General features: G+C 49.9%; 1 protein-coding gene across 2 annotated transcripts in view; it reads right to left on the minus strand.

Moving 5' to 3' along the window:
* Positions 1 to 23793, minus strand: part of WDR25 (WD repeat domain 25) — a 142813-nt gene that overhangs the window by 77643 nt on the left and 41377 nt on the right. The window lies entirely within an intron of this gene.

Below are 23793 nucleotides of genomic sequence, written 5' to 3' on the forward strand. Positions count from 1 at the left end.
CCAAACTTAACAAGCTGAAGGCTTGGAATCTATGCGGATTGCGTGTCCTTTTCCTTTACCAGGACTGCTAACCTAAAGTCCTTCCTCTTAAGGTCGGTGTTTTCACCTGGCACACAGTGCTGAGTCCAAGTGCAGGATCCTAAACCCCACAGCAGGGGAAACAAGCTCCTGGGGCGGCCTACACTTGACACTTGACACTCATGTCAGGATGGAGCGGTCTTCCTACCCCAGCCCTTCTTCCCACAGGAAAGTCAAAAGCTCAGCGAAGCAACCAAGGGGCTTCAGAACAAACGTGTGCGGAAGCTTCCTGTTAATCCATAAATGAGGAACCTGAGGCCCAGCAGGTCTCCCCTCCAGCTCTGGCAACTAGGCCACCTCTGGCTGACCTCCCAGACCCTGGGTCTAACGGCTGGGCTCGGCTCTCCTCCACCACTCCCACCCCCGGTGCTCTATGGCTTTTAAGCTTTCTCATCTTGACAAAAGTGTTAAAGACCTCTTGCTGTGTATAAGTTTTTATGATAAACTAGTTAAAAATCTCTTTTGGAAGTTGTGGCATAAATTATAAATAAAGACCAACAAAGCCAAGGCTCTGAGGCAAAAATCTTATTACCACCTTGAAGGAGCTCAGTGTCATTTTTCTTCCAGTAAACATGTAAATCCGATGTCCCAAACAATACGAGCTGCTTTATTCCATGGCTTATCTGCATGATTTTTAATGGCAAACAATAATAAAGTGTAACTGAACCCTCTAATCCTAAATTCATCTAGACTTTGCTGCAGAGAGATACATTAATAATAAATTCAGAGTTCATGTGACAACTCGTAGTGTAGGACTCTGAGACTCCAGGCACAGGAACACTGAGGAAGCGGGGGGGGGGGGGGGACACACACTGGGTGACAACAAGTAGGACGTCAGGGCCGGGGTTCCACAGGGCACATCAGACACACGGAATCCTAACCCCCCTGTGCCCCTTCAGAGCAACACGGCCAGAGCGGAGGACCATGTCTCTGAGCTGCCATTTACACAGCTAGAAAGTGGGGCCAACACGACCACTTCCCAAAGTCATTGGGCAGCTCACAAAGTAGAAAGCACAACTGAAGGCACCATGAACCACTGGTTCTCTTTCCTATCCTTCACCGCTGGCCACCAGACTAACCCAGCAATGGTACACACAGGGCTTAAGACCCTGAAGAGAAAAAAAAAAAAAGACCCTAAAGAGCAAGACTGAAGAGGAGAGGTTTGGGCGCCGTCCTTTAGGACCCTGGCCAAGCCGATGAGTCAGGAGCACGCGCGAATGTATCCACTGTCCAAGTGTGAGGAGGACGACGCCTGGGCCACATGTATCAGAAAGGCAAGTGCCGGGACGCCTGGGTGGCTCAGTTGGTTAAGCGGCTGCCTTTGGCTCAGGTCATGATCCCAGCGTCCTGGGATCGAGTCCCACATCGGGCTCCTTGCTTGGCAGGGAGCCTGCTTCTCCCTCTGCCTCTGCTGCCATTCTGTCTGCCTGTGCTCGCTCTCTCTCCCTCTCTCTCTCTGACAAATAAATAAATAAAATCTTTAAAAAAAAAAAAAAAAAAGAAAGAAAGGCAAGTGCCATGACAGCTATTGTCTTGGCCTTCGGCATCTGCCCTGGCCTTGGCCTCAGCGAGCGATGAGACCTGTCCTAAGCCAGGACAGAGCCAGCCCGGGCCCTGGATAGAGGGAAGCCCAAGTGCCCAGAAGACCAGGCTTATACCACAGGCTTTAGAGAGACGTCAGTCCTGCTGTTCGCTGTGGCCGCTTTCCTGACCCACCGCTAAATGGAATGGGATGTGCTTGAAAGCACGCCTCTCTGTGTCTCCACAGTTCTCAGAAGGATAAACCACTGCTTTCAAAGTAGAAAAATGACCACTAGCTTCAGTGCAGCCCCAGCCCCTCCTACGTGTCTTCCAGCTTCAGCTCCCAGCCCGGCAGAACTACGTGCTTCTCAGGCGCATCTCTGCCATCCTATCTGTCATGCTCTGGGCAGCCACTTGCGGGACTGAGGCCACCATCGGTGGCCTGAGGACCAAATGAGACCTGGGGGCCAGACACCTAGTGTCGGGGCCTGGCTCCATCCCCTCTCTGAGCTTCAAGACCCGAATCTGTAGGACAGGAAAGGTACAATCCCCCCACCCAAGGCTGCTGGGAGGCTAACCGAGAACATGCAGAGCGCCACGCGCTAGCAACAGATTATTATTACTCGTGCTCCAATCACTCAACAAACATTGTTCGTGCTTTCCAAATGCTCTCGTTTCACATCAGCCCCAAGCGTTCCCAATTAATGAAAGAACAAATTAAACTGTCATTACTTTGCTTTAATTCTGTAATTAAAGAACTTCAAGAGGCGACAGGCTCTAAATAATGCATGCTTTTGTCAAAGAAATGTTGAGTTCTGGGCAGAGAGAAAAAGTAAGGGGGGAAGCTTCGGGGAAAAGGGAAGAGAAGAAGATACCAGGCAGGAGCCATGATATTTGTCCCCAAAGATCAGAGGGAACAATCAAGTGACAGCTGAAGGACTTAATTTGTTTTTGAATTAAGGCTTCAGCTATCACGGAAAACAGGAAAATATATGGCCCCCACCCCGCACTCCCGCTCCGCATCTGCCAGAAACAGAAACGGTGTCGGGAGTAATTCAATCGGTGGCTTTTCCAGTTGATGAGGCAAAGCGCGGCAGTCATTTTGACATCTGCTTGTGTGTGACTCTCCTTTTTATGTCAGTTCAGGGGAAAGAGAAATAAAGGAAAAGCATGTGGCACGTAAATTTTTTTAAATGTGTGTCTCTTACCAAGCAGATCATGCAGCTGCCACACGTTACAAACCTAACAAGGTTGTCCTTTGCAGGGAGCACATGTGAATATATCACATGTGAGAAACAGGGGAGAAATAGGCTTGGGGCTGGACGGATGGGATTCAAACCCAGCTCCACGGTGCCCTGACCGCCCCCCCACCCCACCCGCTACAGATCCAGCCCCCCCCACACACCTCTGGGCAAAAGGGGAGCAGTGAGTGAGCGTCTGGTGAATCAGCGCCTGGGGCCTGACAAGCAGAACACGAGGTCTGAATTAGGAACCAGCAACCAGGCCTGCAACTTCAAATTAAATAACTTACTGAGATGTTTTCTTCTCGTTAGGCATTAATGTTTTCATAAATCTCATACACACTGTAATTGCCGCGTCCTGATTCTCTGAATCACAGAAAGAAATGGCTTTCAGACATGGCTTCCTTTTACGCTTCTATTAGCTGCAGAACCCAAAGGATGAAATGTTATTAAATATAACTTTTTTTTCCTGCAATATCGCCAAGTTCCAAGAACAGCTTGGAGGTTTCCCTGAAAAGGTTGGCAAATGTGCTTATTAGTACACAGAATAGCAGCTGCTTTACAAACTGCATACTTTTATTAAATTACTGCCCTCGCAACATCCTGCCAGCCACAGGATTAAAAGGGAGAAGAAATTAAACTGATGGGAAAGGCTTCCAAGCAACAGGTCCAAGTCACTTGTGATAAATCTCCTTCAAAGTCTGTACCATGTGGCGAAATGGAGGGGGTTTGCCTGGAGTTTTGGGGGGGCCTAACATAAAATTTTAGTAACACATACCACAACTTCAACATTGAAATGTCACTTTTTTTTTTAAGACTTTATTTATTTGACAGTCACTTTTTTTTTTAAGACTTTATTTATTTGACAGATCACAAGTAGGCAGAGAGGCAGGCAGAGAGAGAGAGAAAGAGAAGCAGGGTCCCTGCTAAGCAGAGAACCCCATGTGGGGCTCCAACCCAGGACTCCGGGATCATGACCTGAGCCAAAGGCAGAGGCTTTAACCCACTGAGCCACCCAGGTGCCCCAAAATGTCACTTATTTATCTACACTGCTAGACACATGAGAATTTTTTTTTTTCTTTCCTTCTTTCCCCTCTAGATACCCACCAGGGTACACAGGGTCTGGCCACATGCCTGGCCTGCCACGGGCACTTAATAAATGCTGGCTTAGGGACCGAATGAGTGTGTGTACCCCAGCAGAGGGCTAGCCACAGAACAGGCAGTCAGGAAAGGTCAAACTCCTTGCCCCATTCGGGGCAGGCCACACCGAAGCCCCCTCTGCCACATACACCCACTCCCCTTACAGGAGCCCCCCATACTCCCAGCCCCTGCACTGCCTACATGGCTCTCTCTCTTTTGCAAGGAAGCACTCGAGGGCAAGCAGCAGCCCTGTGTCAGAGCCTCTCTCCAGCCCTGTGTGACCCAGAGCAACTGCAAAACTCTTAAGCGCTCTCTCAGCTAGAAGACGAGAATCAAAACACCTGACGTAGCGCAGCACAGGGCACGCGATAAGCTCGACAGGTGACCGCTGCTGCGGCGGCTGTGCATCTGCCCTCCTGCCTCCTCCGCAGGCGGCGTCCCTGCAGGACTGCACGGACTAGGTCCCCCAGGCAAGCACAGGCTGGTTCAGAGCTTTCCTTCCATCCTAAAACGGACCTGACAGATGTGAGGTCATGTCTGCCCCCATTTCACAGATGGGGAAACACACAACAGAGAGCTTCAATAACTTCAGAGGCAGGCTAAGAAACAGCAAAACTGTCTTCCATTAAGCCCCCAGCCTATCCACAGAGCCAAGCTGAGCTCCCCAGGACACTCTAGTGACACATAGGGTGCCCTTCACCCTCCTATCCTCCGTGCCAACACTCCAGCCTTTGCCTGGAAAGTCCCTGAGGCAAGAGAGATCCCCTCCCTCTGATATCCAAATCAGATGCCACCTCCCTGCAGCAGTGGAAACAGCCCTAGGGACGCCTGGGTGGCGCAGTTGGTTGGACGACTGCCTTCGGCTCAGGGCGTGATCCTGGAGTTCCCGGGGATCGAGTCCCACATCGGGCTCCCAGCTCCATGGGGAGTCTGCTTCGCTCTCTGACCTTCTCCTCGCTCATGCTCTCTCTCACTGTCTTTCTCTCTCAAATAAATAAATAAAATCTTTAAAAAAAAAAAAAAAAAGAAACAGCCCTAGTCCTGTCGCCAAGGACTCGGGTCACACGGTTATTCCCATGGCATCCCCCATTGCACAGTGATGGCTCCCTTGAGGAGGGGACCCTCAATCCACACCTCTGCACATCGGGGCCCAGCACACAGTAGGAGCTCAGCTAATGCCTGATGCCTAAGTGTGCAAATGAACAGAGCGTCTCCTCATTGTCCACCATGATGCTGGTACCAGAAAGTTCTGAAAACTTCTTCCAGGAAGCGAAGCCTTGGCTCCCTGGCCTGGTTTCAAGACCAAATCAGGCAGGGCTCTGTGTGCCTTGTTTGATTAAAGCGATGAGCAGGAAGTAAACACAAGGCTGTTTATTGGCTGCACACAGAACCCTTGCTCAAAATGCCAGGGACCGAGCACTTTGACACAAATTCAGCAGCGGCATCTTTAATCATTTCAGGGTTAATAAAAAATGTCAATTACATTTGTCATCATGGATATCCTGGGGGAATGATCCCAGCTCAGACAATCTTTGGCCAAATGACAGCCTGGTCTGTTTGTCACACATCCCTCCAGCTGCCTCGCTGACAAATTAATCGAGTTGGTTACCTCCCCCTGGCCTGTCCCTTCGTAAATAATCAAAAGTAATATGGATCTCCCAAATAATCTGACCGAAGAATTGCTGCTCTCTCTCCCTAAACAAGAAAGGAGAACAAAGGAAGGAATGAGGCCGTAAATACCCTGAGGGCACAGACTGCCTGGGTGTGGGTGCGGAGTGGTACAGCCCAGGAGGACCCGTCTGTCCACCCCAAGGTCCCTCAGTGCCCAGCACAACCCCACAGAGCTAACAGTCTGCATCACACTGGTCAGACCCCCACCTCTGTAACCCTCTGGGGGGTCCCATTCTATCCCCATTCTAGAAGCCAGCAAACGGCAGCTGAGAACAGGCTAAGTGCGCCACCACGGGGACTCAAACCCAGGTGTCTGGCGCCACCCCGCTGCCCGCGGCAGAGGGGACTCTGATCGCCGCTGCCTGTCTACATTTTGAGAGTAGCTATTTTGCAATCAAGGAATTCCTGCACATTCAAATTGCCAGGTGCGAACGCATCCAAGAGGAAAATGCTCCCCTGGTACAACTGACACTTAACACATAAAGATAGGAATGGAGTCAGGTTGAAATTGAAAAAGCAAAAACACTGCTTTCTACCCCAGGACCACTTCAAATGCTCTGAAATCGTTCCATTTGCCTAAATTAAGCATTCTATCTTTATCAGAGAATGATGTGAAAATGACTACCCAGGGGCTCTCAAGTGACAGTTTCCCACATTTGTTTTTAAACAATGAATCCTTTCCGTGATATGTAGATCTGGCCATGGACCAAAAGTCAGTGTCCCTGCCCTCCCCCGCTCCAGTCGGGCTGGGACAGACCTCCTGGTCACCCCCCAGCACGTGGGGATGGCATACACTGGTGCTGCTCTACCACAACATGCTTTACAAGTGGGAGGACTTTTTGTTACCTGAACCTCAAATATCCAAAATCGCTTTATTTTCAGAGAAAATACAGGGAGTATGAAGAATATACAAGTACTTCCCGGATTTGTTGGAAAGCTTTTGCAGTTGGAAGGGTTAAGCTGAACACCAGTCCTCTGAGGCCACTGTGAATTTCTGCAACTCACTGTCATATAAAAAGCCTCCGCCCCCACACAACCATCAGGGGCTGCCCGACTGCCCTTCCAGAGAGTTCTGTCTCCAGTGAGAAATCCAGATGACACTTTTTCGACAGCCTGACAGTCATTAGGTTTGCAAGTTAACTTTCACGAGACAGGCAAAGGCTCTTATTTTGATGGCTTCCCTCCATTTTGGCAATTTTATCACCTTCATAAACACTAATGGCTCTTGAGTACCTGCTGTGGGTGTGGTGTGCTGTGCCAGGATGAACCGCACAATGCGACACAAAATGCCATCAAATGAGTCACCGGTCTCCACTGGCAATCAGCTCTGTGATGCCCAGGAGTCCGGGGGCTGAAGCAATGGCCGCTTCCTGGCCAAGGCTGGTACCGGTAAACAAGCAACAACCCCAGAGGGCAGGGCTCTTTGCTGCAGGACCCACCAGGCGCCAGACACAGACACAGCCAGGTGGCTCACACATATTACTCGCCATCCTACCAAAAACCCAGGAGGACAACCCTGATAGCCATTCAGGCACCAGTGGGGGAAAAAGGTAGAAGGGAGAGAGGCCCCTTCCCAGGAGCCCCAGAGTTAGAAAGTGCCCAGGAAACAGAACCCAACACCACCTGCACACCATCCCATGCCTCTATTTACAGGAAGGCGCCCCTGCTACCAGGGCCAGGCCATTTTCACAGGCAGGTGGTCAGTCATGTGCTGGAGGACATGCAGAACCCCACAGGGTTTCCAGAAGGAACTCTGGCTTTAGAGCCAGAGGGTTCTGTGTTCAAATCCCAGTTCTGTCTCCTACCAGCTGTGTGACCCCTGGACATCACTGTAGCATTCCGAATCTTCATTTCCTTAGATGTAAAATAGGGAAAATGAATTGAACTTGAACTTCACGGAGGAACAACGGTTTGAGAAAATTAACCAAGATTCAGTGAGATGACATACACCAAGTCACCCAACATGTCTCATCCTCTAAACAGCCCTGAGTGTAATCAGCTGGGGAGAAAAGTGCTTAAGAACCGGACCTCACCTCAACTACCACCTCTCGTATTTGCCAGCTGGATGACCAGGGACATGGAGTATAACCTGGCTGGGCCTCCACTGGCTCACCTCCCCACCAAGACCTACCACGCAGGCGGTGCAAGGGTTAAGGAGACTATGCCTGGCAGGGAGTGGGCGCTCAATAAAGCTCATTCAATTCAATTTGACTTAATTAAAAAACCTTACTCACAGCCTGGAGAATGGCAGGAGCACAGAGGGCTAAAACTACAAACTCAAATCCATTTGAAGCCCATAAATTTTATATCCTGCCGATGAATGCATTTTCTTATTAAGCGACAATATCATAAACCTCTTCTGAATTCCTGGCAATGTAAGAGCCGTACCTTCACTGGGCTGAAGGCTGTTGTCAAATCACAAAGAACTCGAAGGTTCTGAAAGAACTGATGAAAAGGAATAACCAAATCCAAGTTTACTGAACAAATCAAATTATTCCACTACTACGCCTGTCTCTGCAAAGCTCCTCCAAATTACACTTCCTTATGAGACTAGGAAATTAGACACCAGTAACAAACTGAGAAAACCAGAACATATAAATATTTACATGATCGTCAGAATAACACTCTTCTGTGCAAATCCACCTACGGCTTTGTTTACTCTTATTAACTCAAGTTTAGAAATGGGACAATCGTGTGCAACTGGGCCCTGGGGATGGTGCTCCCTGAGTCAAACCATTTCCTTTTCTTTTTTTTTCTTATCTTCTTTTCCTTTTTTTTTTCCCCCTTAAGCAAACAGGGGTGCTCCAGGAGAAAGGAGCATGGGAGAGCCAGGAGGAAGGGAGGACAGCTTCGAGCCTCGGCTGTGCCACCACTTGTGCTGACTGTGCCCCTCTCTTCTCTCTCTGAAGGACACGCTAACACCCTAGGGCTGCAGCTGAACACAGGGACGGCGAGTGCTCGTGAGGGACAATGGGGGTAGGACAGTAGTAGCAATGACAACGACTACAGCAACCAATGTCCCCGTGTCTGGGTGCTGGGGAGTACCCAAGTTACCCCAAATTCCCACAACCGCCCCCTGCTGGCTGAGAGGCAGGATCCCCATCTACAGATAAGGAAACCAAGGCTGCCGGAAGTTGAGCTTGCGCAAGGCCACACAGCTAGTGAGCACCAAAACCAGCGCAGGAGCCTAGCTCTCGCAGCTTGCTTCCAGCACAGCAGCACCAAGTACTGGGGACTGAAACCACGGCTGCAGTGAGGCGCGGCCCCAAAACGTACTAGCTGGTGCCTCAATGTAGGTCTTGCTATAGCCAAGCTGTGGGGTCTCTAAAGGGGAAGGAGAGACTGAGGCCGGACGGCGGCAGTGATGGTAGGGGCCAGCTCTTTGCGGCTAGATGCTTTCCCAGAGCAGTCTAGTTCTAACCAGAAGTGCCTGGGATCAGTTTCACCTCCCCCTTTCTCATCATCACCTTCGGCCCTGAGTCATAACAACCATGCACTCGCTCATTCATTTAACAGCCAAGCACTGAGTCCCTACTCCAGCTCCAGCCATGTGCCAAGCACTGAGAGACCCAAATGGCTAAGGAGCAGCCCCAGCCCTAAAAGGGCCTTCTGTGCTCCACTAGGCAAGACTCTTAACTGTTGTGCCACGTTTTCCAAAACAAAAAGGCAGAACAGATGGTTCAGCATGTGGCATGGCACAGGGACAAGCACTGAAAGCAGGGCACCCTAGCAAACCGAGGCCCTCTGGAGCCCGTGTTCTAGCTTCCAGGGAGTGCGTGCCCAGCCCATCTCAAGTGGCTTGGAGGCGGACACTCGGACTTTCTCTTCCACAGAGATGATGCCTGGTCAGATGTCACTAGGGAGGAAACAGCCTCAGGGACAACCCAATGACCTGGCAAAGTGAAGTCGAGCTACATAGAGACGTACTCTCTTCTCTCCCCAGAGCATGGAGGCCTTCTCACCCCAAGAGACACTGAACACCCGAACTCAGAGGCTCCTCGACCAGCCTGAAGGGCAGCTCAGGCCACAGTTAGTGGGCATGCTACCACGCAGCGCCATTACACGGGAAGTTAGGATGACAAAAGTATCTGACTGCATATCCACGGAGACATCATTAAGATGCCATTAAAACACCATTAAAACATGTGAGCTCAATGTAAAACTATTTCATTGCAAATTATACTGCTCTAAAATAAATAAAGGAAATGGAATCCAAAAAGCATTAAAGTAACATAAAGCAAACTGAACCCCTTTTTCTTTTTTTTTTATAAAGATTTTTATTTATTTATTTGACAGACAGAGATCATAAGTAGGCAGAGAGGCAGGCAGAGAGAGAGGAGGAAGCAGGCTCCCTGCTCAGCAGAGAGCATCGGGCTCGATACCAGGACCCTGGGATCATGACCTGAGCCGAAAGCAGAGGCTTTAACCCACTGAGCCACCCAGGCGTCCCTGAACCCCTTTTTCAAGTACACGAGAATTCTAAGTAAGAAAAGCAAGCAGTCGGGGCGCCTGGGTGGCTCAGTGGGTTAAGCCGCTGCCTTCGGCTCAGGTCATGATCTCGGGGTTCTGGGATCGAGTCCCGCATCAGGCTCTCTGCTCTGCAGGGAGCCTGCTTCCTCCTCTCCCTCTCTCTGCCTGCCTGTCTGCCTGCTTGTGATCTCTGTCTGTCAAATAAATAAATAAAATCTTTTAAAAAAAAAAAAAGAAAGAAAAGCACGCAGTCAATGGTGAAAAGCCAAGCCCAGACCCGGCAGTCAGCCCTGCATTCCCACCTTGCCTCACCCTCCAGCTAGCGGTATTCTCTTCCACAAGCATTTAATCTCTCAGAGCCTCAAGGTCCTGTATGAGAAACACCGCACTGATTAATTGATGGGAGGATTAAATGAAATGAGATGAGAGAGAGACAGTCACACAGCAAGGCTCAGACCCAACACGTCCCAAGGACACGTAGCTGGTTAGCAGAAGAGCCAAGGAATGCAATGGCTGAGTCTGGGCCTCAGACTAACCTGAAAAGGCCTGAGTCTGGGCCTCTCCACTAGCCTGAGAAGACTCGAAGGACACACCCTAGGGGCTGGTGGCGTGACAGCTCCCCACAAAGAATGAGATTAATGACTTGTGCCCAGTCAGCCGCCACGGCTCTCTGACCTCCTCCAGGCCCCAGAGGACCTGCTGGCCCTTCTTCATATGAAGACACTCACCCACAGTTAGGACCATCGTGTCACATGGGTGGTTCTCCCAGGAGATGCACAAACAGCATTCTTCCCCCAAGCAGTCCAACTGCCCTTCAAGCCCCGGGGATCCCCATCTGGAATGGAATCTGCTCCTCGAGGTCTAAGCAATAATTAACCCACTGCCCAGGGCCGAACTAAGTGAATGAGTCAAGCAATGTGTGCCTCCTGCCAACCCTGCCCCCCACCTCCGGACCTGAGGCCCAACCATGCTCTTTCCACTCCAAGACAGCTAGGAGAGCAATTCGTTCAGTGGCCTCCAAAGTTTTTTTTATCACATTATCACTATTATTTAAAAAAGATTTTTTTGAGCATATAATTTTAAGTACCCAAATTCTATTCTAACATATTACAGCCATTATAAAACATGTACACACACAAACAGAAATTTCAGAAAAATGAGATGAGAAACATCTAAGTGAAACGTCCAGTGCTGTCTCCTTGATCTGTTTACACGGCACCAAGGATGAGAGCCCTGCTTTTAGGAGCATCCTCTGAATGATCCTTGTCTTCTGACCAGGGACAGGCACCCAGAGACATGCAAAATCCTGAACTGGATCCAGCACCACACAAACTGACCTCAAACCCCAGGATCCAGGTTTCATGTGCGTAACATGTGGTCACGCCTCAGTTTCCTCCTCCAAGCACACTGCTACTCTTCTAACGTCAGATGGAAACGAGATGATGTCCGGGAAGGTGGATACTATCACCAGCATCTAGATACACAGAGTACACTTCTCTGTCATGCATCCAAATAACAACCATAAAGAAGAGAAATACAATGGAGTACTCTGCAGCTATGACAAACATGCTGACGGAACATGTTGGTAAGTTGAGGGAGCAAGGAGGAAGCAAAATGCAGAAGAGGATCTAGAAAATATGCTACTTCTTATGAAGAACAGCAAATAAGACATTTTTGAGCAAAAAGAAACATGGGAGGAAAACCTAAAGACTAATGTTACTAGCTACCTACAGAGCAAGGATGTGAACTGGGCAGCTGGGATAAAGGAAATGAGATGGGGGTGGAGGGGATACCTCTCTAAATAGAACTTTTTGTATAGACTTGACTTTTGGAGATGCGTTAGTGGTTTGCATGGATCTACGGAAGGAAGAAGGGAAGGAGGCAGGGAGTGGGGAAAGGGTAAGGGGAGGAAGTCTACAAGATTGGGAAACCCTAAAATAGAATTCAAAGAAAAACAAATGAACCAAACTGTATTTCAAACAAATAATAAAGTCACGCAGAAAGAGGAAGGAGAAAAAAATAAAACAAAACAAAACCAGGCCAAGGAACATATGAACACACTTGGTCTATATGTTCTCAGGCTAAAGGCAAAAGAACTAAAGCAATTCAGAGGTCAGCAATTCTGAAACACCTTTTTGGTATCTAGGATTGAGCAAGTATGTAAGTCCACTGTAAAAGCTGGAGCCAAGTTTCACACTCCCGGAGTAGGGAGTATAAATAAATGGAAAGAGGCAGAATGAATCCCACAGTACTAGATGGAAAAATGAAAAATCCATACGAACTGGCAGATTTAATAGAAAGAAACAGACAGAGGTGTGTATGGGTATGTGTATGCACACATCTCCTGCCCAGATCTGTCTTCTGAGAAGCACTGATGTCCCACTAGCAATGAGCACACTCAACACCCAAACCTTGGTTTCTAAATACCTTTCTCCACTAAAAGAAACCAGAGCTCCCTGGAGCTCTTGGAGCTGGGGCAGAAATGAACAAGATGGAACTGGAACATCCTGCTCTGTAAAAAGTAAGAACATGTTCAAAGAATGATGGAGAAAGCTCTACTGGACTCAGGAAGGAACTTCTATTGGTCAAATTATAAAATCAAACTAGAATTTATTTTAATAAATTTTTAATAAATAAACTTCTATTGGTCAAGCTCTACTGGACCAATAGAAGTTTCTTTATTAAAGTAAATTCTATTCTATTAAAATAAATTCTATTAAAATAAATTCTATCATAGGAACTGATACAGGTAGGAATCATCAATGAAAGCTATAATTACTGAATAAAAGTTTGAGGAAAAGCAGGTTATTTAGGTAGTGTCCAAGTGTCTCCCAACATGATACTTCTTAATTACAAAAAGTAAAACAGTAACTATACTGGAGAAACCCTGGCAGATGTCATCCTGACCAAAGATCAAAATTAACAGCTCCAGCAATAGGAACAATTGACAGCATGTGCCTCCTGATATAATGCACCAAGAAGACACAACATCACCCCTGGGATCTCCTTGCCAGGAAGTCCCTAATCTGAATCTAATCTGGAAGCACCACACAAACCCAAAATGAAAGACAGTTTACAAAATAACTGGCTTGCACTCTTCAAATATATGAATGTCATATTTTACTATTCTAAATGAAAGAAGACAGGATAATAATGGAAACACATGATCTTGAGTTTTCTTTTGCTATAAAGGTCATTATTCTGACACTGTTGGAAAAAATCTTGATAAGGTACATAGAGTAGATTAGACAATAATGTTGTCTCAGTGTTATTTTCCTGATTTTGATCACTATGCCATGGTTATGCGAGATAAATCCTTTTTTTAGAAAATACACACTGAAGTATTTGGGGTAAAGGGCCATCAGTCTGCAACTAACTTTTAAATGGTTCAAGGGAAAAAATGTATGTGTGTATGTGAATGTGCAAATATCTACACACCTACATATTCATACCTCTACAAATCTTTATATACAGAGAGAAAAAAACAAAATAATATTAACATCTGGGGAATCTGAGACAAGGTTTTCTGGGAATTCTTTCTACTATTCTCACAACTCGTCTGTAAGTCTGAGATTATGTCAAAAAATGTTTTTAACAATTTATTTGTTTTGTTTTGTTTTGTTTTTAAGCAGGCTCCCCTGCTGAGGAGAGAGCCTGATGCGGGGCTTGATCCCAGGACCCTGGGATCATGACCTGAGCCAAAGGCAGAGGCTTTAACCCACTGAGCCACCCAGGCACCCCAACAATTTATTTTTTATTATTTAAGATTTTATTCATTTATTTGAGAGAGAGAGAGAGAGAATGAGAAAAAGCATGAGAGAAGGGTGAGGGACAGAGGGAGAAGCAGCCTCCCCACTGAGCAGGGAGCCCAGTGCAGAACTCAATCCCGGAACTCCGGGAGGATGACCTGAGCCAAGAGCAGATGCTTATCCAATTAAGCCACCCAGGTACCCCAAATCTTTTTTAAAAAAGAAGAAAAGAGAGAAGTTGTCTTTTTCAGGTGAGTGTTTTGTGAGGTTTCTGTTTCTGCTTCTGTTTTTTGTTGGCTGGTAAATTTGATGGAATTCTTTGTAAGGTCTACCGTGGCAGGCTCTAGTTTGAGGAGAGGACTGGCACTGTGGCAGTAAAGCTTTCTAAAAACCACTAGTAACTGAGAGGAATTGAGTCTTACAAGTGGGGTAACAACTCCTGACTTATTACATCTTCTTTACAGTTAGTGTTTCTACAAAATAGTTTCCTTTTCTTTTCACCTCTTTCTTTATTTTCAACAGCTATCTTTGGCAGGCTTCTTAGCTCCTAACCTAAGTGAGATGAGAATAAACCCCAGAATTCTCCCCAGCTCTCCGCTTTCAAGCGCTGTCCTAATTCACCACCAGACGCTGCTGAATTGAGATTCGCAAGAGCAGCGCGTCTGGGGAGCGGAAGTCACGCACACGGGAACAGGGCTCAGACCTGAGGGAGAGTCCCGGCGGAAGTTCTGAACAGAAATGCACGCCTGTTTCTTCAGGTCAAATAGCTCTCCGACTGTTAGATCCTCTGCACACCGCCCTCAGAATTAATTCAGCACTTAGGGATTCTTTTTTCCAATATATAAGGAGGGAGACTTTAATAAGTAATCCTTTAACTCCTTTTATCAAATGTATATTCCTTTTAATTTGTATTAAGCAAAACCAAGTGAAAAACCAATTTCTTTCAGTTAACTAGGGAATTGAAGTAGTTTTCCAGGCAGTTATGCAATTCTAGAAAAATCCTTTAGAAAATATAATTAAGTCTAAATGTTCTAAAACCACTGGTCTTATCAAAAGTTGTTTTATTAACTGAAGCTCCAAGGATACAGATAACCAAATCAATTCATGTCAATATCTTAATGTCATGCATTAATCAGCCACACTAAAAAAATAAGAATGCACCTGAGAATGAATATCAGGGGCCAGAGAGAGTGACAGGTTAACTAGCTGGGCCAAAATAGCATTGATTTACACCTGTTAGTGTGGTTAACATCTCCTTCCACTGACTCCTGACTCAGGAAATCTTTGCCACCTGGAGACCCTAGACAGGCCAGAAAGAAGGCCTTCCCCAACAGTTAGTCCAAGCGAGCTGAGGCTGGAGGGGGGGGCACCTCCGGAGTGGGCGCCTCCAGGGCCCCTCCCCACTAGCCAGAAAGACATAAGCGCCAGGTGCAGGGAACGAGGAATAAGCCCCATCCACAAGGCCCACCCAGCCTGGTCCTCCAGAGGCTCAACCTACATCCTTCCCCAAGCCCAGCAGGGCAGCAGCTCCCTCACTGGGTCACCTGGAACAAGCCACAAGTCCCCTCTGTGCCTCAGTGTCTTCGAATGCCAATGGGAACAGCAGTCTGCCTGTCCTAAGCTGCAAGGCTGGCAGTGCAGGAAGTCTCTCTGCCTACTACTGGGACCCTCCATTGCTTGAAGTCAACACACATTGAGAGAACACCTATTTAGTGCCATGCTGGTGATAAAACAGTCAAGCTCCCTGCTTTCTTGGAGGTAATTATTCAAAAATCAAGTAAATATATGATTCTTCTGTTTCCCCAGAAAGGGTCGGGAGGTCTGGAGATGGAGGGACTCAGGTTGGAAGGGCCAAGGTGACCTCATTTCCAGCCTGCCGCCCGCCACGGGCCAGAGTCAGCAGGCTGACCTCAGGACTTGCCTTCCTGAGAATACACAACACTCCCTGGGGACTCCTGGTCTTTAGGATCTGGCCTGAACCTCTGGGGCTGATTCCGGGACCCTAAAATCTTTCAAATTCAAATGCAGTGAACATTCACTGAGCAGTACCCAGCATGTGTCCGGTGAGGTACTACATGTGTTATGGACTGAACTGTATCCTCCCCAAAACTCACAAACTGGAAGCTTCGCCCACAGTGTGGGCTGTATTCAGATGGCACCTCTAAGAAAGTAAGCCAAGTTACATGACGTCATCAGGGTAGGGTCCTGATCTGGTATTAGCGTCCTCAGTAAAAGACCCCAGAGAGCTCGCTCACTCCCTGTCCCCACACAGGAGAAAAACCCATGTGAAGGAACAGTGGGAAGGGCGCCATCTGCTCCTGCCCCCTGCTGGCACCTTGATCTTGGACTTCCAGCCCCCAGAACCATGAGAAAATAAATTTCTGTTATGTAAGCCACAGTCTGTGGTGTTTTGTTATGGACGCCCAGGCAGACTGAGATACAGCATTTCATATATATTACTGGATCGAATCCCTGATTTTCTGAGGCTCAAAGACGGTACGGGTACGACAGCACAGGCCTTCCCCATGCCACTGGGATCCTGTTTATACAAGGCATCTTGAGAGATAAACAGTGAATTCTCCTGTAAGAGGAGGCAGAGACATATATCCCGGACCACCTGAGCCCCTGAGACGGGAAGGGATGGCTCCGTCTCTTTCCCTTCACTCCAAGTCCCACTCAGCTGCTAAAAGGTGAGTCTCCAGTCAACCGTGAGTGGGGAGCACCCGAAGTGCCCCCTCTCCTCATGGTAAGCTGGCCCCTGCCATGCTGCCCTGCCCCCATGAAGAAAAGCTGTGGTGAGCTCCAGGAGCGGGGTGGACCTCCTCTGATGGAGCAGACAGCTGAAGGCAGAGGGTGGGGACAGGTCCTGTTCTGCAGCCCCAGATCAAAGCCGGGGGAAGAAAACACAAACGGAAAAACAAAATGTTCCGAAGTTTTACAAATGAACACCCGCACTAGGTACAAAGTCTCCCGTGGCCGCACCACACACTGACTCAGGAAGTGCGGGCCTGAAATGACTGAGACGGAAGTGAAGCTGACGCGCTCTGGAAAACTACATTAGATGACTCACAGTGCCCGGGGGACCACGATGACTCCAACGCCAGAGACGCCAGAGAAAGCTCAGTAATATTGCTTCGTGAAAGGTAAGAAGACAAACAAACCAATATCATGAAATTAATACATATGAGATTTTAAAAATGAATGTGCAACTAAATTGAAGTTACATTCAAAGTAGAATAAAAACTAAGGTACTGTACTTTTGAAAGAGGCATCAGATAAAAAAAGACATGCATTTCCTTTTGACTCAAGAAGTGAGATGGCTCCTCACAGGGGCAGCTCCAGGTAGGGCACCTCAGAGGAAACGCAAGAGGGAAGGGTCTGCTCGCCTGGTGAGGCTTAACAGTCCAGGCCCGCAGTCAGTGCCCCTGAGAGCTCAGGGCTTAGCACTCAATGCCCAGGTACCACCCCATCCGTAGACAGAGCAACCGAGGCCCAGAGAGGCTGAGATGGTGGCCCACCCACACGGCTAGTGAGCGGCAGAGCCAGGCCTGGCGCCCAGGCCGCCGGACCCTGGACACTGCGCCGACCCACAGCGCCACACACACACGGAACAGTGGGGAAGGAACCTGAGCTCAGATCTCCCTGCCCCACAGGGCCACCCACCTCCCAGGCCATCCCTGCTGTCTGGAGGCAGAGGGCACCTGCACCTAGCCTGTGTCTGGGGACCCCCGGTGGCCACCGCACAGCCCCAAGTCGCCTCCCGGGCGCCCCACGCACTCAGACCTCTGGACGCCACGCTCTCCCGCACCGGGGCCAGGCCTCGGTCAGAGCACACGACAGATATTCCCTTGGAAGGGAAAAGTGGCCTCAGTGAGCACTCCCCAGGGAGCCAGACGTCGCTGGGAAAGGAAAGGGAGCAGTCTCCAGCTGCAGGTGAAGGAGCACCAGAGTGAGGGAACAGCAAAGCCACCACAAGCGCCAGCTGGCCCTCCTGCAAGGTAACCCGCCCCCGTCCCCGCCCCAGTCCCAGTCCCTGGGCCTCTCCCCAGCTTGGCCCTCCTGCTCCCCGCCCGGAGCAACAGCAGAGATGAGGACGGAGCCAGGACCAGAGGTCAGGAGGCCAGCGCCGCAGCCCCTCCCCTCCTCTCCAACCTCGGGGTCCCTGTCCCTACAGCAGGGTGTGGGCCTACTGGCCAGTGTGACCCGGCCCCGTGCTCTGGTCAGGAGTCATTTTTTCACACAGGCGGCTGCAGCCCAGACACCCTGAACTTGTACATTGAAACCAGCTATTTTTCCCGCAGTGGTGAAGGATGTCAAGTGATAGGCCCAGTTTAATAAAGAAAGTGATGACTGGGGCCCCAGCGCACATCCCTCACCACACGCCACTGGCAACCTCCATTAACACACTGACAGCTGCCAAGGCCGTCACCTGCGCCACAGTGGGAGGCCGGCCCCACAGAGACAGCTCCTTTCCCCAGGGCACTGTGTGTCATCCACAAATGTTTACAAAGCCCCTACTGCGCATCGCTCACTGGGACCACGCTGGGCATACGACAATCAGCAGAGCCATGCATCCTGCGACACAGCTTACAGACGGGACGCAGTCTGCAAGAGGACAGACAGGTGCCGTGAGCGAGAAGAGGAAGGGCCAGTGGGAGGGGCCCCTGACCCTGCCTGGGGAGTGCGAGCGGCGAGTTGTTGGGAAGAGGAGAAGAAAGAATTACTCAGCCAAAGCACGAGTGGTGAAGAGGAGGGTCTCAGAAGGCCTGAGAGGCACAGTGAGGGACCTGGTCTCTATTCTGGAGACAGAGGGGAGCCTTTGGAGGGTTTCAGGCAAGACACTGGGTACTCTTAAACTGGGGCTTAAGACCTTCTACCTACAAGTGCAGTGACTGCTGCCAGAGGAACAAGCACAGCAGGCCACGGGCAGAGCCGGCGGGGTCTCCTGGGGTCTGGGACGTGGACAGTAGGGAGACACCAGGCAGCATCTCTGTGGCAGGGGTCCACCTTTCGCTCTGGGTGCTCTACCGCCTGGCGCCACACCAGGCACCTAGCAGGTCCTGGTAAATGGGCCGTGGAGGCTCTTGCCCTTCGATGGGAGAGATGCTAGGAAACAGGGTGGGGCAGGTGCTCATTCCACGGTGCTGGCGCTCGACCACACCAGGCACTCCAACAGGCTCTGGGGCCCTGGGAAGTTGCAGAGTAGGAAGCAGGGGAGGGCTCACTGTAATCCACCTTCTAATCCTGCACAAAGTACATGCAGAACACTTGACAAATGCTGGTTGGGTACAAGCTGGCGCCTGAGGACTTTATGGACTTCTGACAGCTCCACACGCCCGCCTGAAATATAGGGCCACAGCGCCATTGTCTAAGATTCATGCTTTCTTCAGAGAACTTGGAGCACAAATTTATAACTTGTTGTCAAATAGATGCCCAGTGTTCTCTGGAAGGACAATCCCATTTGGGAAAAATAGCCAATAACTCTTCCGAGTTGGAAGCCCATTCTCGGGTTGATTTCCCAAAGCACGAAAGAAAAACAAAGAAAAGTGTAATTGCAGAAAACAATAACCCTATAGACATAACCCAATATAGAGCCCATTATCTTTTCCACACTGACTTTTCAATAATTTTGTGATGGATTCTCCCGGAAAGCTTAATTTGTACTTTTAACCACAAGAGTTAGTGGGCTGAAAAAATTAATTCCAAGCATCGGCTCATAGAGAGAGAAATAAGGGACATATCTATTAGTTCTTTAAACTGCCCCACGCGAAGCTATGGGCACATACACAACAACACTGTCCCGAGAAAAACCGTACCCTCGTTTTGTGCTTATGCAAATCCAGCTCCGGGCAGAAATGTCAGCACAGAGCCCCTGGAAGAGACTAGCCCTGACCCTGCTTGGATGTCCCTTGGTTCATGGTGAGGGCTCCTCCCCTCATACGACTTCTCTGGCTACATACTCTAGTCTAAAATGAAGCTGATATCACTTTAATTCTGCCCCCAGCTCACTACATGCAAAAGCTGTGGTAAACAGCCCACATGTTTCAGCCAGGAAACAGTGTTAGATGAACAAAGACCCCTGAATGAAGCCTGTCGTGTTTGAGAAGTCCTTTGAAACGAACACTTGACAAGGCCTTCATAACAGCCTGCTGAGCACATGCGGACACGGGCCCTTCCCACCACCAGCGACGCGCGACAGCACTGCCTAATGGGCTTCACGCACAAGCCAGCCAGGCTGCCAGGGACACTTACTGTGAAATACACAGGTCAGGCTTTGGCCTGGGTATGAGTCCCTGTCAAGAATTCAGTAATCAGGGCGCCTGGGTGGCTCAGTGGGTTAAGCCGCTCAGGTCCTTCGGCTCAGGTCCTGATCTCAGGGTCCTGGGATCGAGACCCGTGTCAGGCTCTCTGCTCAGCAGGGGGCCTGCTTCCCCTTCCTCTCTCTCTGCCTGCCTCTCTGCCTACTTGTGATCTCTGTCTGTCAAATAAAATAAAATAAAATCTTAAAAAAAAAAAAATCAGTAATCAGTGGGAGGGGGAAGAAGAGTAGAGGTTTTAGAATCTGATACTTGTGAGTCCAAATCCCCATCTCCAGGGTGCCTGGGTGGCTCAGTTGGTTGGACGACTGCTTTTGGCTCGGATCATGATCCTGGAGTTCCGGGATCGAGTCCCGCATCGGGCTCCCAGCTCCATGGGGAGTCTGCTTCTTCCTCTGACCTTCTCCTTGCTCATGCTCTCTCTCACTGTCTCTCTCTCAAATAAATAAATAAAATCTTTAAAAAAAGAAACCCCATCTCTGTCATTTTTAGCTGTACCCCCTACAGCAACATTGGTATATTCGCCCAACGGCTACTCCCTACTATCTGCTACATGCCTCCCCTGCGCTAGGCACTGGTCAGCACAAGTGACAGCCCCGCCCTGTCATAGCTCGGGCCCACGGGAGCCCTTAGATGTGTACACTGAGGGCAGCGGGCTGAAGAGCAGGCAAACATCACCTCGAGGAGGGCAGGCCTGATCCGGGGCCCTGCAGGCTGTGAGGCTAGTGAGGGACATGCTGACCCGGGCTGCCTAGGGAGACAAAGAGGCAAGGAAGAACATTTCTCAGACTGCAGTAAGAAAGGGTGGTGGCCTGGACTGAGGGGGTATCAATGAAGACTGAAGGAGATAGACCCAAGAGACCCTTCAGAGGGAAGCCACAGGCTATAATACCCGATGCGGTAACAGCAGGGAGGGGTGGGCTACAGAGAAGTCACCAGACAGGCAAGGGACCATTCATCATGAGAGGCAGGCAGAAGCAGCACGTGTGCAGGGAAGGTGTCAGCTTGTCAGGCCTCAGTTTCTCCATCAGCACAACGGAATGATTAAACTCTTGCTCTGCGTGGCTGTGAGATGCCCAGTAGAGTCTGGTCCCTAGCAGGTGCTCCCTAGCTGGTGAGGGTGGCGGCTGCTGCCGGAAGGAGCCCTGCGATCAGCCCAACTCCTGAATCTCACTGAGTAGGAAACCAAGACCCTGACCAGGAAAGGCTGATCCCAGAAGCCAGGCTGGCCCCCAAGGCCCAGGCTGCTCCAGCCCAGACACCAAGCCGAGGGAAGAGTCCTCACCTTCGGGACTCCAGAGGTGGTTAGGGCCCCTCAGCTAAGCACAGGTGAGTCACATCGGGGTCATCAGAAAGAAGGCCCAGGGGTCAGTGGGTAGGTCCCCCAGAGCCAAGGGTACAATATGCAAATGAGGCCTGAGGTTGGATCAGGACAGCAGGCGCTGGTGTCTGTTTACACGGTACAAACCGTTAGGCCGTGAACAAACTTGTCACAGCAATGGAGCTAACACCCTGCCCCCGTTAGACTTCTGCTGGCACCTAGAATGTGGTGTGAAAACTCCACAGGCTCTGAAACTCGGCTCCCCGTAAGCGGTATGGCCTTGACAGTGCCTGGGCTCAGGGGCACCCACTCCACCAGCCAGGAGGCCTTGCCCAACCAGCCTGGGCCGACCTAGCAGCTTTCCATAAAAGAGGAAATGAACACACCCCAAAGCCTTCCTCCGCTAAGAACAAGAGATAATGAATTCATCATGTACACCCCCTCTGGTTGGTACAGGCAGAGCCCGGTGAGATGGGCAGTAGCAGCACTGGCTGTCCCCCAATCCCGTGACGCAACACTGGTCACCAGCCTCCCCAGAACCAGCCACGAGCCTGGCCTGGGCGAATGATCCCCCTGCACCTCCTGGAGTGACCTGTGCCCCCCTGCAAGGCACCAGCAACACTGGGAGGACATACCACACCCACCCAATCCAGAAGATGTGGCCAGCGCACTTGGTTCACCAGGGCCCTGCTTTGGATGCAAAGGCTGCTTCTGAACGTCTGGAGAGGGTCTGAGCGGACTCGGCGCACAGACGAGGCTTCATTTCCGCAGCAGAGGCTCTGGTTCTAAACACAGATAAGAAGCCGAACACCCCTTCGCAGAGCGGCAGAGAAGATAATGTTCTCTAGCAAGCCACGCACAGAGTGTTCAGACAGAACCTGATTAAATTTAAAAAGTAGCCAAAAGTTCACTTTTCAAGGAAAGCTTAGAAATTCATTTTAAAGCTCTTGGGCAGAAGTGGCCTTTCTCCAGATGTTTTTAAGAGGCAGTAGGTCAGACTGATCATTATAACTAAGCATTCTGAATTATTTGGCTCAGTGCATATTTCCTGAATGCTCCCAGGTACGAGGCTCTGTTGCCAGACCTAACAGTGATGGACTGCCCACTGTGATCTCGTGGTGTCACTAAACAAGGTGTGACTGAGCAATGGGGGTGCCATAAGGCCCAGAGGGGACCCCAATCCCGCTCAAGGGTCCAGTGAGCCTCCTAACCCAGGGCCTACTGAGCCCCGACAGCAAGCCAGTTCATTCTCCCCGGAAGCTTCCCACAAAGACTGTTCTAGCAGGAGACCAGAGTGGGAGGAATCAGTACCAGAAGTAATTAAATGACCATGGAGACAGCAAGAACTCAAAAAGAGACACATATTGGCACCATTTCTTATTACTGTTATTGTGATAACACATAGCAAGAACAGGACTCCCAGACAAGGAGAAAGCAAGCTTCGGGGCATTTTTAAATTGGGCAAATTACAGAGAAGTGAGAGATTAAATGAAAATCCCTCACATTACAGAGACAGCCTGCAGTCACTGAAATCATATTTTTTTCATAAGTGAGTCATACCAATAGTAACTCCAAGGTCTTCATCATAGTTTGCAATAAACTCTGTGGGATACTCACCACTTCCCTCTTGAAAAATTGACATCATAAGCCAAAAACACAGCACTTTGACGTTTCTGTCTTCTTAAGGGCGACCAGCTGGGAAAGGGAATCCAACACCATCCCAGGAGGGCAGTGGCAGGCTCGGCCTCACGTGTGGGCAGGCAAATTAAAACAACAAGATCCTATTTCACACCCCTCAGAAGGGCCGAAATCAAACTCTGTTAAGGGCAAGTGCAGGAGAGAATGTGAAGGAATGGAGCTCTTAAGCACTGCGGTGGCGCCATCGTCCTGAGCCAGGGCAGCCGCCTGGTCACATGCCACCCGGACACCAGGGCATGCACCCCGAGGGGTCTGCGAACCTCCCGCAGGTGCATACGAGGACGCCCATCTAAGGGTGTTGGTTTTAAAACAGCCATGCACCCTCTGGGACACCCACCCATTATAATGGGTCCTACGTCCCCTACGGGAGCCAGCCTTAGAGACCTGCTTCTAGCGACTGTGTGCAGCAAACAGACGCTGCCTGCCTTCTGAGCTGAGCTCATAAAGACGACCCAGCTGTGGCCTGCCTCTCTCGCAGCCGTGTCGAGAAGAAGCCCGGGTGACGTGGAGAGGCCACAGGCAGTGCTGCGGCCAACAACACAGCTAGAGACCCGGCAGACAGGCAGAACCACCTTCAGCTGTGGCAG

Source organism: Neovison vison, chromosome 13 (genome assembly GCF_020171115.1).
Source record: "Neovison vison isolate M4711 chromosome 13, ASM_NN_V1, whole genome shotgun sequence".
NCBI classification, from domain to species: domain Eukaryota; kingdom Metazoa; phylum Chordata; class Mammalia; order Carnivora; family Mustelidae; genus Neogale; species Neogale vison.